The following is a 13,770-nucleotide window of genomic DNA, read 5'->3' on the forward strand; positions in this document are numbered from 1 at the left end:
TCAGTGCCCCCTTCAGTGCCCCCTTCAGTGCCCCCTTCAGTGCCAACACGTCAGTGCCCCCTTCAGTGCCAACACGTCAGTGCCCTCTTTAGTGCCCCCTTCAGTGCCAACACGTCAGTGCCCCCTTCAGTGCCCCCGTCAGTGCCCCCTTCAGTGCCCCCTTCAGTGCCAACACGTCAGTGCCCCCTTTAGTGCCCCCTTCAGTGCCCCCTTCAGTGCCCCCGTCAGTGCCAACACGTCAGTGCCCCCTTCAGTGCCCCCTTCAGTGCCCCCTTCAGTGCCAACACGTCAGTGCCCCCTTCAGTGCCCCCTTCAGTGCCAACACGTCAGTGCCCCCTTCAGTGCCCCCTTCAGTGCCCCCTTCAGTGCCCCCTTCAGTGCCAACACGTCAGTGCCCCCTTCAGTGCCCCCTTCAGTGCCCCCTTCAGTGCCAACACGTCAGTGCCCCCTTTAGTGCCCCCTTCAGTGCCAACACGTCAGTGCCCCCGTCAGTGCCCCCTTCAGTGCCCCCTTCAGTGCCAACACGTCAGTGCCCCCTTCAGTGCCCCCTTCAGTGCCCTCTTTAGTGCCCCCTTCAGTGCCAACACGTCAGTGCCAACACGTCAGTGCCCCCTTCAGTGCCCCCGTCAGTGCCAACATGTCAGTGCCAACACGTCAGTGCCCCCTTCAGTGCCCCCTTCAGTGCCCTCTTTAGTGCCCCCTTCAGTGCCAACACGTCAGTGCCCCCTTCAGTGCCCCCGTCAGTGCCAACATGTCAGTGCCAACACGTCAGTGCCCCCTTCAGTGCCCCCTTCAGTGCCCCCTTCAGTGCCAACACGTCAGTGCCCCCTTCAGTGCCCCCGTCAGTGCCAACACGTCAGTGCCCCCTTCAGTGCCAACACGCCCCCCTGTGGAGAGAGAACACCATATCTGGGTAATGACATCAGTGGTCTTGCGGTATCTGACCAATCAGCCGTCTCAGCCGTCTCTAAGTGTCTCATAATGGACTGATAAGGTAATCTCAGCCACATCGTCTCTCCCTGCGAAAGACACTGACGACTGCCTGATAACCCACCACTATCAGTCTGGGTGTTCCCATGTACACACAGGCACAGGGCCTTAACAAACGTGTCACATCTCACCAGAGAAGAGGACAAAAATGAGACATTCTGTTCTGCCCTTTGAGATCTTCGGGGGGGGGTAGGGAGAGAGAGATTCTGTTGATGTCTATTTTGTTAAAAGGCTGTGTGTTGGTACTTGCACTTGAAAAGCTTTGGTAAGATGATGGAGTGGGGCTGCGGTTGTGTCTGTTTTCTGTGAAAGTGGTGGAAAGAGGGGGGAGTTCATTTGTGCCCTGAAACCGCTCACATTTGCATATGAACGCATTAGTCTTCTCTTGGGTTGCATGCTAAAGATATTCTTTTCACCTTGGAGCTTTGGTGTGCGTGCGTGTGTGTGTGTGTTTGTGTGTGTGTGTGTGTGTGTGTGTGGGGTGTGTGTGTGTGTGTGTGTGGGGTGTGTGTGTGTGTGTGTGTGTGTGTGTGTGTGTGTGTGTGTGTGCGCGTGCATCTGCGTGTGTGTGCATGTATGCCCAAACTCTTTTGTCTGTATACAATCTGGGCCTTCCTTTCATTTCAAAGCAAACACTGCCAAGCCATAGCAACACAGATGGCTCTCCTCTCTCTCTCACACACACACTTTCTTTCTATCTCTCTCTCCTCTTCCACTCCCTCTTTCACACCTGATTAGTCCCTTTAAGACTGATTGGTGTATGGGGTAGAGGTGCTGTTTACTTTGTAGTTTGTTTGACCACTTCTTCTTCTCCTTTGTGATTGGCTGTGTTGCCGCTCTCTCCCCGTAACCCCCTGCTGCTGTCCAGATCATCTTCCCATCCCGCCTGGAGGAGTCCCTAGCTAATGCCTCCAACATCTCTTTCTCCTCTTCGCCTCTAATGTGTTCATTAATGTCTTAGATGGTTTTTTTTATTCTTCAGACCATTAATGGGAGATGCACACCTCTGTCATTCTATCTCTACTGTTACTCCCTCTCTATCTCTCTCTCTCTCACTCTCTCTATCTTTGTCTCTCTGACTCTCTCTCTCTGTCTCTCTATCTATCTATCTCTCTCTGTCTCTCTCTCTCTCTCTCTTACAAATATGTGTGTGTATACATGGCTTTCCAGTTAGGAAACCATGCCAAGAGTGTCATTTTCTTCCTTGATATATATTAGTCACAGGTTTGTTTCAGCTGACCTATTGGCAGCATTTTCACACTACTATTTAGCCACATTTGAAACGGCTGAACTGCTTTAGGTACAAGCTTTAAACACCCATTACCCAGCTATTCACTTGTTTCTTTTGTCCATTCCAACCAGAATGTGAACCTTGAACATGGTAGTCAAAACAGTGCACTTTTAAAGGCATTCCCTTGAGAGTGTGAGCTTCTCCCGCTTAGACCTTTGTAATTACCTAATAGGTTTTATTAGAACTCAGTGTGTTATGAGTTGATTATTCAGATGTGATCGCCCCACCATTTCTGCATTCTGCAACAAACCCCCACCCACCCATACATATACTCATCCAAACCACCAAACACACACATACACACACACAACACTAAAAGCACACATAATCTTTTTTTTTTAGATAAGTACTGTGATCCAACCACAAGAGTGTGTGTGTGAGTGTGTGTGTGTGTTCGTTTTTTAGTTCTTGCAGAATAATTTGATAGTCTTTCAGGGATGATTTATAGCTCTGTGTGTATGGAATCAGAATGCCCTGGTGTTATCTCTAAACACATGCCAGGTGATGTTAAGGGTGTAAGGTAACACCTAAATGTGTACAAGTGTGTGTGTGTGTGTGTGTGTGTGTGTGTGTGCGTAGGGTGTCTTTGTGTGTGTGTGTGTGTGTGTGTCTGTGTGTGTGCGAGCATGTGTGTGTGACCATGTGTGTGTGTGCGTGTGCTTCAGTGATGAGAAGATACTGTGATCTGCAACTTGAGACACATCAACCCATGAAAGACTGCTCAGTGAAACACAAGCAAGCACAATTAAAACAGCCCTGACACACACAAACCCAACCACAAAACCTTCCATTCGCACTCAGTCGACCGCACACTGGACAACCAACCTCTTTCAAGAATCCCAGCAGTCTGAACCTCCGGACAAGCCCACAGACATTTAGCGGACATCCGCAGAATGTTCCGGAATACAGATTAAATGCAGATGATGGTACCTGGCATCAGCACACAGGACCTGGTACCCTGTCGCCTGGAGTCTGACCCAAAGAGAAGCAGGAAGCGTAATCCTGCAGTTGGTATGAGGTGGGTGCAGTTTGATCATTACCAGCTGCTGATCTTAGTCTCATGTGAGAGAGTTGAACAAGCTGGAGCAGTTTAGCAATCCTATCTGATTGGTATTTTATATTTTGACAATGTATTTTAACACTGTGATTGTATCACTGTGATACTCGTCTACTGAGTTTAGCGGTGAAGGGTGTAAACGATGTTAAAAGTCTCAAGTTCCGCTTCCACAGGGATGCTATAATGAATATTTCCCTTTTGCTGTCGGCAGGCTTTTCTAGAGGACTCTGTTTGGTGTGTCAGTGTGTAAATGTTCTGAGGGCTTATGCAGTATGAGACTAAGACTCTAAGAGTGAAAGTTGCACTTCTCCGTGTGCACATTAAACCCCAACGGCTCGTGTCTGTCTTGTGCAGACATGTTTCTACAGTAAGCCGTGTGTGTGTGTATAAGGTGTGTGTGTGTGTGTGTGTGTGTGTGTGTGTATGAGGTGTGTACGTCCTTCAGTGATCAGTGTTCAGATTAAAGCCTGTCATATATAGAGTGTAACTGTGTACGTCTGACCACCAAGAAGCATGAATAGCCCTTGTGCTCTGGGGGATTGGAGCCCAGATAATCTCCTCTTTAGCTTGACCGGGGTGACACCCACGGGGGCAGAGGGGGCAGTAGAACTGCAGGGTGCCACGCTGCGGTTGCATAAGAGCTGATATGGCCCTGTGCACCCAGCTTTACCCTGCCGTCGCCATCCTCTTTAACACTGTACTCACTGTGGCAGCTGCCTCCATTGGGACTGGATTATGGCCATTAAAATGTATGTGTGCGCGCGTGTGTGTGTATGTGTATGTGTGTGTGTGTGTGTGTGTGTGCGTGTGTGTGTGCGCTTGTGTGTGTGCTTGTGTGTGTGTGTGTGTATGTGTGTGTGTCTGTGTGTGTGTGTGTGTGTGTATGTGTGTGTGTGCGTGTGCGTGTGTGTGGCTGTGTGTCAGTGTGTCGGTGTGTGCGTGTGTGACACAAAACCTTGCATTATGTGAGGCCTCTAATCTCAAGTGTGCTAATTTACTATGCAGCTAGTGCCAAATACATATCCTTTTGTGACATGCATGTCTCACTGAGAGGACCGGCAAGTGCATTTTTGCTGTGTGTGTGTGTGTCTGTCTGTCTGTGTGTGTGTGTGTGTCTGTCTGTCTGTGTGTGTGAAAGAAAGAGAGAGAATAAGAAAAACGCCTCTATTATGTGAAGGCCTAAATCTAAATTCTGAGTTCTATTTGGGTGATAATTCGTGGCTGGCACCAGCCACCATTTCTCTGTCCTGTCACGAGGTCTAACTGAGCTCCAGTCTGGCACCACTCACCAGGACATCAGTGCAATTCAGTGAACAACACACCAGCTTTAATCTCCAGTCCCCATTCATCAGCCGTGCGTACTCCGAGTCGTGTTTTCACAGCTCACCTATGACATCTCCCGCCGTCTCGATATTTACTTTCTGCTGAGAGGAATGTCATGGTCGGTTCCCCTACATAGATCCAGGCTGGGCTTGGCGCTCCGCTGGTCGGGGTTTATGTGCGCTGACAGCTGGATTTGCAGATAGACCGAGGCATGCCACGGGGATTGACTGCTTTTGGGAGTGGTATTCACGTGTGTGTTTGTGTGTGTGTGTGTGTGTGTGTGTGTGACTGCTTTTGGGAGTGGTATTCGCCGCCACAGCCGAGAGAACAATCAATATCCGCTCCTCTGCTACGGTGGATTAGGGTCTGGCTCTTCCACCTGAGACTCGACGTAGATCTTGTGTTTGCCTTGAGTTCAAAGGCAGACAGGAAATGAGGACTTAAGTGGCACAAGTCTCACATTGAAACAAGAAGAATTTCATAAACTTTGTCTGTGCTGTTTTGTTATTGGTTGCACAACACTGGTTCTTGTGTTGAAACACTTTAGCGTGGAATGTTTGTAGAGAGAGGCAAACACATTGACACGACATCCACTCTCTCTCTCTCTCTGCCAGGAAGGCCGGATGGGCCCCCCCTTCTGGGTTTCTGCTTAAGGTGTCTTCACCTTAAGAGGGACATTTCTCATGTCTCCGTCACCTGTGTGCTCTGGGGAGGTCAGGCCTTAGACTCTGTGAAGCAACTTGATACGATGTGATGTCAGCTGTTAATTACTGCAGATATACTGTAGATACCAGGCATGAAATGTAACAAGCACAGCCTGTAATGTCTGAAAGTACATTCAAATTAACCAATAAATTACTATAAAGTTGATCTTTTTTAAGATGATTAAAAAGATCTCATTATCGATATATACAGATTAGATTGTTGGTTCAAAAAATGTAAATTAAAAAAAATATTTTCACAGACATCAGATAATTAGTCAGAACCACAGTGAGCAGACCTGTCCCCTCTAGGACACGTGTCTCCACTTCTCTCTGACTCCGTCTCATTTAGGAGCTTTTCAAAGCAGCCACCTTACAGCGAGTGGCCTTACTGAAATATTTAAGCAGCCTTTTCCCATCTGAATTGGAGTGCAGTACAGCTGCTTTGAAGCTGAACTTGATCCAGGCCAGAGACACCGATCCACATTCAGTGCGTGTAAAGTGAGACGGGCGTCCATTGTTGGGTCTCAATAGACCAGATAGGCGTGCGTCAACTGATCCAAATATGGTAATGAAAGATGTCAGGTAAGCCGCAGTGGCTCGCTGGTCTCAGAGATGCTGGTAATACGCTTTTTGAAAATTACAGCCTCAGAATGAAGTGAAGCTGTAAAAGAAAAAAGTTTATGATCTTTGGTAGAAATGCTTTTAGTGCGTGGAATCCCGAATCATTTAGGGTTGGATAAGGGACATAGCTGCGGTGAAGCACTAAGGACTCTTGAATGCCGTGATAAGTGGCAGTATAAGAGGCAGATTGTAGAGTGATTTTAAGTGCCACCGGTTTCTGCCATTTTATAGAAGGGAAGCCCCGATGTATTCTGCTTTTTTCTCTGTTTGGTGGTGGTGTGATGCATGACGAAGAACCTGAGGGATGCAGAAATGAGGGCGCAGACAAAACACACACATGCACGCACGCACACACACACACACACACACACACACACACACACACACACACACACACATACACACACACACACACACATGCACACACACAAGCACACACACATATACACACACACACACAAGCACACACACACACACACAAGCACACACACACACACACACACACCCTGGCAGCAGGTATCTTCAGACTGAGTTCTTCAATGTGGCTAAATGTGGCCAAACTCTTTCTCACACACACACACACAAACACATAGATGCATGCCCACACACACACACACACATACACACACACACACACACACACACACACACACACACACACACACACACACACACACACACACACACACACACACACACACAAATACACACAAATGGCAGTAGGCATCTTCAGACTGAGCCCTTAAATGTGGCCGGATGCGTAGGGCATGAACTGGCTTTCCCAGCCACCAGCTGTGACACTGCCGCCCATCACCGAGCTACAGATGACTCATCTGTCACCCCAGCACAGACCTCTTCAGACACTGCGGGATGGGTACAGGCCGCCAGGGACCAGGGTGAGACGTCTTGGGGTTCCCCTTGATGTGGTGCCCCGACCAGCGTCTTGTCGAGAGAAAGAGAGAGGGGGAGAGCTAGAGAGGAAAAGAGGTGGAGAGAGAGAGAGAGAGAGAGAGAGAGAGAGAGATGTGGTTTGGTGTGGTGTGGTGGTGGTGAAACGCTGCAGAGTTTACATTTGATGAACCAACCGCACTGGGTGGAACACACCATTTACAATGAGAGGGCCTGAGAAGTCTTGACGGTGGCTTTTTTTATGCTGTTTTTATATGCATCTGACAGTGCATGTTGCTGGTAACACCACATACAAAGAAACAATACCCCTGGGAGTGCAAGAGATTCTAACATGTATGACCTCATCGTACTGTAGACCTAATACAAGAACAGTAACAGTGTTAGCCCACTGACCCATCTGCTATCATTTCCCCAAATGGTGGTAAACAGCGCCCTCTATTGGGTGAAAGTAAAATCACACCAAATGAACTGCCAAACTTCACAAGGAAAGTTCAAGCTGAAGAGGTTAGCTGTTAATGGATATTATCGACCAGCAGAAGGCCTTGGTCGAGGAAATGGGATGACGGGGATCTCCTGAAGTACTTTGTGAATCGCTCAGTGTCATCACTCTTGAGGCATTGCAACACCATCTCTACTACTCTAAAAGGTGCCTTGAACCTGTCCTTGGAAGACATTATCCATGAAATAGAGTCGTCTATGAATAGTGTGTAGTGTGTCCTTTACCGCTCATGTTGAAATAAACCGGAAAAGCTCACAAACCAATCACCTACACCTCCCCTGCGGCAACCAGTTTGTTTCCAGGCCTTTTATGGATCGCCGCCGTGATTGGAAGGGAAACAGGAAAACGTGTGGGAAGCAGTGGGAGTCTGAACATGATGCCTCTCATAACCTATCATACCACTAATGCACATATTGGATTATGGCAATGTAAAAATATACGGCTTGCCATTTGCCGAAAACTGCCCTTTTCCTGAATCTCAGCAGAGCGCAATAATCTTCTATCTCCTTACACTAGTAGACCTATGCCACCACATTTCTCTTCTCAACTTGCATTATCTCTCTCTCTCTCTGTGTGTGTGTCTCTCTCTCTAATCCCAAACCACAGAAGCAATGACACTCCCTTGCCAGGAATGACCCCGTGTGCCGCCTCATAACATAAATCCCCGTGAAGGTTTAATAATACCCTCCGTCTATGCGGTTGCGGCTGGTGGAACGAGAGCTGAAGAATGTTACCTGGGGTTCGACAGAGAACGCTAACGAGTCGCGCATGAAAAGACTTCTAGGCGCACCTTTGAACCTCTGAAAACCAATGTAAGCATGGGAGATTATTCCGTGTCTTGACACGCGTGTGCGTTTCCCCCCCACATAATCACCATTAACCTATCTGCCCGTAGATTTGTTATGGACGGGCAAGGTTTTTATCAACATAACTGTGTATCTTTCCACGGGGCCAGCTGTGGTATTTTGAGTTATTTATTAGGTTTGGTGTTGCCCTCCCACAGTGTCATATATTAGAGAGCAATGGGTTACTCTTTGTCCCATACGCCACCCTGTCCCAAGGGACAAACTCGGAGTTCATCATCCTCTCATAACACATGGTTGAAATCGCCTATGTAGTGTAAAACTCGCCTCCTGTTTTGACAATGCCTATTGTTCCGATCCTATGAATTCACCACAAAACCTATTACGCTAGTTATTGTGTGTTTTCTGGTTCCTACATGAATCGGATATTGAGCATTTTCCCTTTAGGCAAAGGCAATGACGTAGAAAAAAAGCATGTGGTAATGATGGATTCTAAGTTGTTGCATAAACATCCGACTAAAAGTAATTGTGTTTGAGGTGTTTTCTTAATATTCCGATTCACTTTTCCGCTGAATTCTGATGAAGGGAAAATGTGTGGCTATGAGCCTGCCTTTTTACGAGCCTTCAATCTCTCTTCAACCTCAGTTAGGCTATGATCTTAGAACAGTTTGTGGACCAACTACAGCACATCTAGGCGTAGTTAATTATTTAAAAAAAAAAATCGAGACATATCAACAGTTAGGCCTACTACATCGATACCAGACTGTTTAAATTCATGAGTTCTATGGCTCATCGTCTGACCCCCCTCCGCCCCTGCTAGGCTTCCTCCTGCTGTTGCTACCTATTAATTACAGCGCCTCTCACTCTCACACTCCCTCAAATTCGCTGACATTCTCCTGACTGCATATTCTCCTGTCTATGGACGCTTAAACTTTAGCACAAGATTCGCACTCTTGTATCCGCATATCGAATTGTTTGCCACAACGAAACGCAGTAGAGTAGTTTAGTATTTCAGTGTGCGCAAAAAGAAATTAAGGTTTCAGCTACTTCACAGACTTGCCGGAGAACTCATTGAGATGAGAAAGACGTGTGCATAAATGGGTCCTTCTCTTTCGTTTTCCGAAACTACCACCATGGAGCGCCAGCGGTGGAGCGACAACGGAATAATCCATGCGCCAGCCTGACAGAAGTCTCTTACATTCGGCTCAGGTATGTTCTCTTGTTGTGCATTGAAGTTTTAAAGTTTTTTTGTTGTGCGCTTTCCATCTACAACTGACCTCAATGACATACCAAAATACTGGATTTAGTTGGCACAGCATGCTTGGCCGAGGTGATTTGGCTTGATATTACTTTTTTTTGTCAGATAAATAGCCAAACTGTGATAAACCTCTAACGTAATGTGATACTGTAATGTAAAATAGCTTGCGTACAGTGGTATCGAATAGTGCAGACTATCTAATGCGTTATTAAGGAGACTTTTTGCGCAAATTGATGTGGCATGTCATTTCGTATTTCACTATTACCCATAACAGCCTGAATTAATTATCTGTCAGAATCTACTGGGCGGTACTCAAATTAACATTAATTACTTTGACTGGTATTCAGAGCGAGAGGAGCAAGAAGCCGTCGCCACCAGCTCCAATGTGGCCGCCCATGGCGTGTGCCGTGTGGGGTTGAATGGTAGCTTTCATGTCTTTGGTCAAAGGGATCAACTTTCCCTGCATTGGTTACTACGGAGTCCGAGGGAGTTGATGGGGGGTATACTAATAAGTGGCATTCTTATACTTGATCAGCTTAGATTAAATTGCTAAACGGATTACAGGGTGAGGAGGAATGTTTCAATATTATCCAAACCTCAAACACTAGCCAAGCTTTGTGCACTTGCTGTAATTGCCGTGTTTTCATTTGGAGGTCTAACGGCTGTGACCCTTTTGTGGTCTTAAAGGAGAGATTGTATTGTGCCAAGAAAAAAAATGATGACTGGAATTGGGGACTACATTAATAAAAGAATGAAGTCAATGCCCTTATTGTGTGCGACTGAAAGGACCACGACCTTTGCGGTCAGCGCACAGTAGTATGCTCTTGTCTACCCGCTACATTTTTAGCTAATCTCTTTAGTCCAATCCAGTGAAGTGGATTTCTTAAAAGATTTTAAACACAGTCAGAGACGTGGAGAGGCGCAAAACTAGAGTGGGCTGTGCAGTCACGAGTTAAGGTTCTTCCTGTAACCGGTGCCCTATCCACCCCTGTCATCCAAGGGACAATGACAGCGGAGGAGACCTTTCGACAGTGGTGATAATCCTCTAATATTTAATGGAAAGTAAGAAACAACACCTACAGACTTTACTTAATATCTTTAACTTAATACACATTTACATTACTAACCATAAGAGCAAAGGCCTAAGGCCTAGCTAAAGTTACAGCAGTCATACCTCTGCACAATGTAATAAATTAATGGCACCGTGCCTTTCGGAACAATGTGTAAATACACACTTTACGCATAAGAAGCACGTATAGGCTAAATATTATCCAACAAAACCATGTGCAAAATCTGTGCTTCACCACTGTAAAAATCCCCCGAGTTGTGGCGTAGCCTCACAGAGCCCCTTGAACTTCGAGGGCATCGCCCAAGGCGCGTAAAAGCTATGGCAGAACAGTTGCAGGACGCAGGTACAGAATATCGCTCTTTCCCGCTCTTGCTGGCAGTGGTGAAATTACAAAGGAGAGGGGTCTCTCCTTAACTCGCCATGACTGGCGTTGCTAGGTATGTATTGATCTTGTTTTCAAGACGGCCAGCATTTGTGACAGCCCAGCACGCTTCACACACCGTTCTCGGCGGGCGGCAGGGCTCACGCTGTCTGTGAAACGCTCCCATGTGAACGCCAGAGAGCTCTGAGTGAAAAATGGTCGGAAATGCTTCTCTCCGCCGGTTATGCCTGCAGGAAGCAGTAAACGACAGATCTAAAATGGGAAAGATGACAATACAACTCGAGGAAGGAATTGTAGGCATTTCCAAAGTGCATTGTTTGAACAGGCCACTGGCCGCAAGCATGGCCTCAATCCTATCAGTAAAGCGACAGTTATTTATTGTATATAAAAGTAATGAACCCCTTTGCTTGTCGGGCTATTATCAGATTAATGTTCAACATGAACCCGTCTATCAGATGGCTGTTGGATTAGCCGTTGATGTTTACAGTAAGTAGCGCGTAATCGGTGGACATGACTAATTGACTATTACTCTTCTATGTGGTTATGCCTCCTTCAGAGATCGACTAACATTTCAAGAGCACTGAGTCTCACACCTCTCTTCTGGACTAATGTCCTTTGTCACAATGTCTGAAAATAACCCTGAAATTTAATGACACACTCAAATGTCTGCCAGGCCCCTTTAATTAGCCACTTTAGACTGCTTAAGGGTCTCTGTGCCAGTCAATCATGTGTAGGAAGGATAGTTTTACAATGCCCCGTCATCTGACTGTGATTGACTCATGTGTGTGTGTTTGGCAGAGATAAACTGTCTCTCTGGGTCACCTGTCTGTGGGAATGTCTGAGAAATGGCTTTTTATTGGACTGCACACGCACACACTCATAGAGGTGTAGTCACACACACACACACACACACACATGCTAACAGGTGCAAGCACTCTGATAAACAAGAGGCAAAATGCCACACAGTCATCAAAGATTAGTCAGACGTAAACAGTCACACTTTTCTCTCTCACATAAGCAAGACACCCCGAATCAAGATCATTTACTCATATCAGACTAGTTCACCCCCAGCACTCTGTCACACTCACACAGTCACACAGTCACTTCGCCTCAGGACTAAAGCCTCCCACACACTCACACTGTCACTTCGCCTCAGGACTAAACTGACTAAACTGCCTCACTGACACTCAGGGACTTTAACCAGGAAAAGACCATTGAGATCAGTACTACAGCATACTGAGTTCCCACGGTAACATACATCCTGGAGAGGTCCTTAAGGTTAACTTTACATTTCTGGACCAGGAAAATGATGCCAAAAAACGTCTTTGAAAAGCCTTTTCAGTTGATCTCCTCAAAAGTCCTGTGTGTCATGTAATTTTGTTAGCAAACACGCAGCAAAGCTGCAATTGTATGGCTAACTCTGGAGAGCAAAACTACCGTCCCGGGAATGTGGTTTTAAGTTGGGGAAAAATGTTGAGAATTCTCCGAGATGACTGAGGTGGGAATGATTACATGGAATGTAAATATGCATCCCCAAAACATATCCTCAGAACACTTAGAACTGTCAGACACACACAGACTCTGACAGGATATCAGTTTATGAATAAGGCTTGGGGCGTTTGTACCAGACTAACTGGTAGAGGTTCTTAGTAAAGTTATGCTATTGGACTATAGTTTTGCTCTATATTCTCCTCTCCATTGCACATTGCTGCACTGTTCGGTGACGCTAGAAGTTTGCTTCTCTTTGTGGCCCTTCACTTACCTGTCCTCACCTGTCTGTTCATCTGCCTTGGGGTCACTTGAGGTGACCGCAGAGGTGAGAGCTGGTCTTTGAAGCGTGTCGTGGACACATATCCTTTCCTTTACGCACTACTCGACTGACAGCTGATGACCCGCCTCAGTAGCACCACAGACATTTCACACACACACACACACACACACACACACACTGACAAGCACATACAGACACACGCGTATATACATACACACACACACACACTGACAAGCACATACAGACACACGCGTATATACATACACACACACTGACAAACACATACAGACACACGCGTATACACACACACACACACTGACAAACACATACAGACACACGCGTATATACACACACACACACACACACTGACAAGCACATACAGACACACACACACACAGACAAGCACATACAGACACACACGGACACACGTATATACACACACACACACACTCTCCCTCCTGTGATGCACCCAGTCTGCGCTCTCTATTTCTCCCAGACACCCCGATACCAACTGATACCATTAGGGTCAATAGGTATTTATAAGCAAAAAAACGTTGTTGAAGGTTTAGCAGTCTGAAATTGGATGGCTGGAATTAATGTTAGCTTGCAAGTTAATTCTCTCAAGTAAAACTAAATAGCCGGCATCATGATGGACGGGCACTCGTAGCGCGACTGTACAGGAGCTGTTCGTCAGACAATGTCTGAGGATGAATGGCATTGGATTATAAGCAGTCCGCTAGTAAAAATCCATTCACGCTTCGGCGGATTCAGCTGGTTTGTTGACATAATCAAAGAAGCACAGTGTTGAGAAAGAGTTTGTAGTTATGACTCGATCATCCACTCCACCCACTGCAAAGCAACGCCGCCACCGGTGATCAGATGAGACAGTCGGTTATCTTTGCATTGGGCAATATCTTTACAGCCCCAAAGTAGAGCTATTTATAGGCAATTATTTCACGACTTTTATTATATGCACCTCGGAAACAATACAGGGGTCCGGTGTCCTCATTGGTGGGGTATGACCTTGGTTCTCAGACACCTGCCCTGTCACCAGAACACAGTCCCACCACTGACTCATATACCGTACAGACAC

The 13,770-nt window shown here is 46.6% G+C and overlaps 1 protein-coding gene across 2 annotated transcripts in view; it reads left to right on the forward strand.

The window, feature by feature from the left end:
* The first annotated feature begins 8,667 nt into the window (after positions 1-8,667).
* gpr156 (G protein-coupled receptor 156) overlaps positions 8,668-13,770 on the forward strand; it is a 20,404-nt gene continuing 15,301 nt past the window's right edge. Inside the window, exon 1 of one of the 2 annotated variants that reach the window (XM_031582633.2) lies at positions 8,668-9,406. The gene's annotated coding sequence lies outside the window, so the exon portion shown is untranslated. Of the gene's footprint in view, positions 9,407-10,827; positions 10,962-13,770 lie in introns of those variants that run through there. The other variant, XM_031582640.1, reaches the window with a different exon arrangement.

The sequence above is a fragment of the Clupea harengus genome, chromosome 2 (genome assembly GCF_900700415.2).
Source record: "Clupea harengus chromosome 2, Ch_v2.0.2, whole genome shotgun sequence".
Taxonomy (NCBI): domain Eukaryota; kingdom Metazoa; phylum Chordata; class Actinopteri; order Clupeiformes; family Clupeidae; genus Clupea; species Clupea harengus.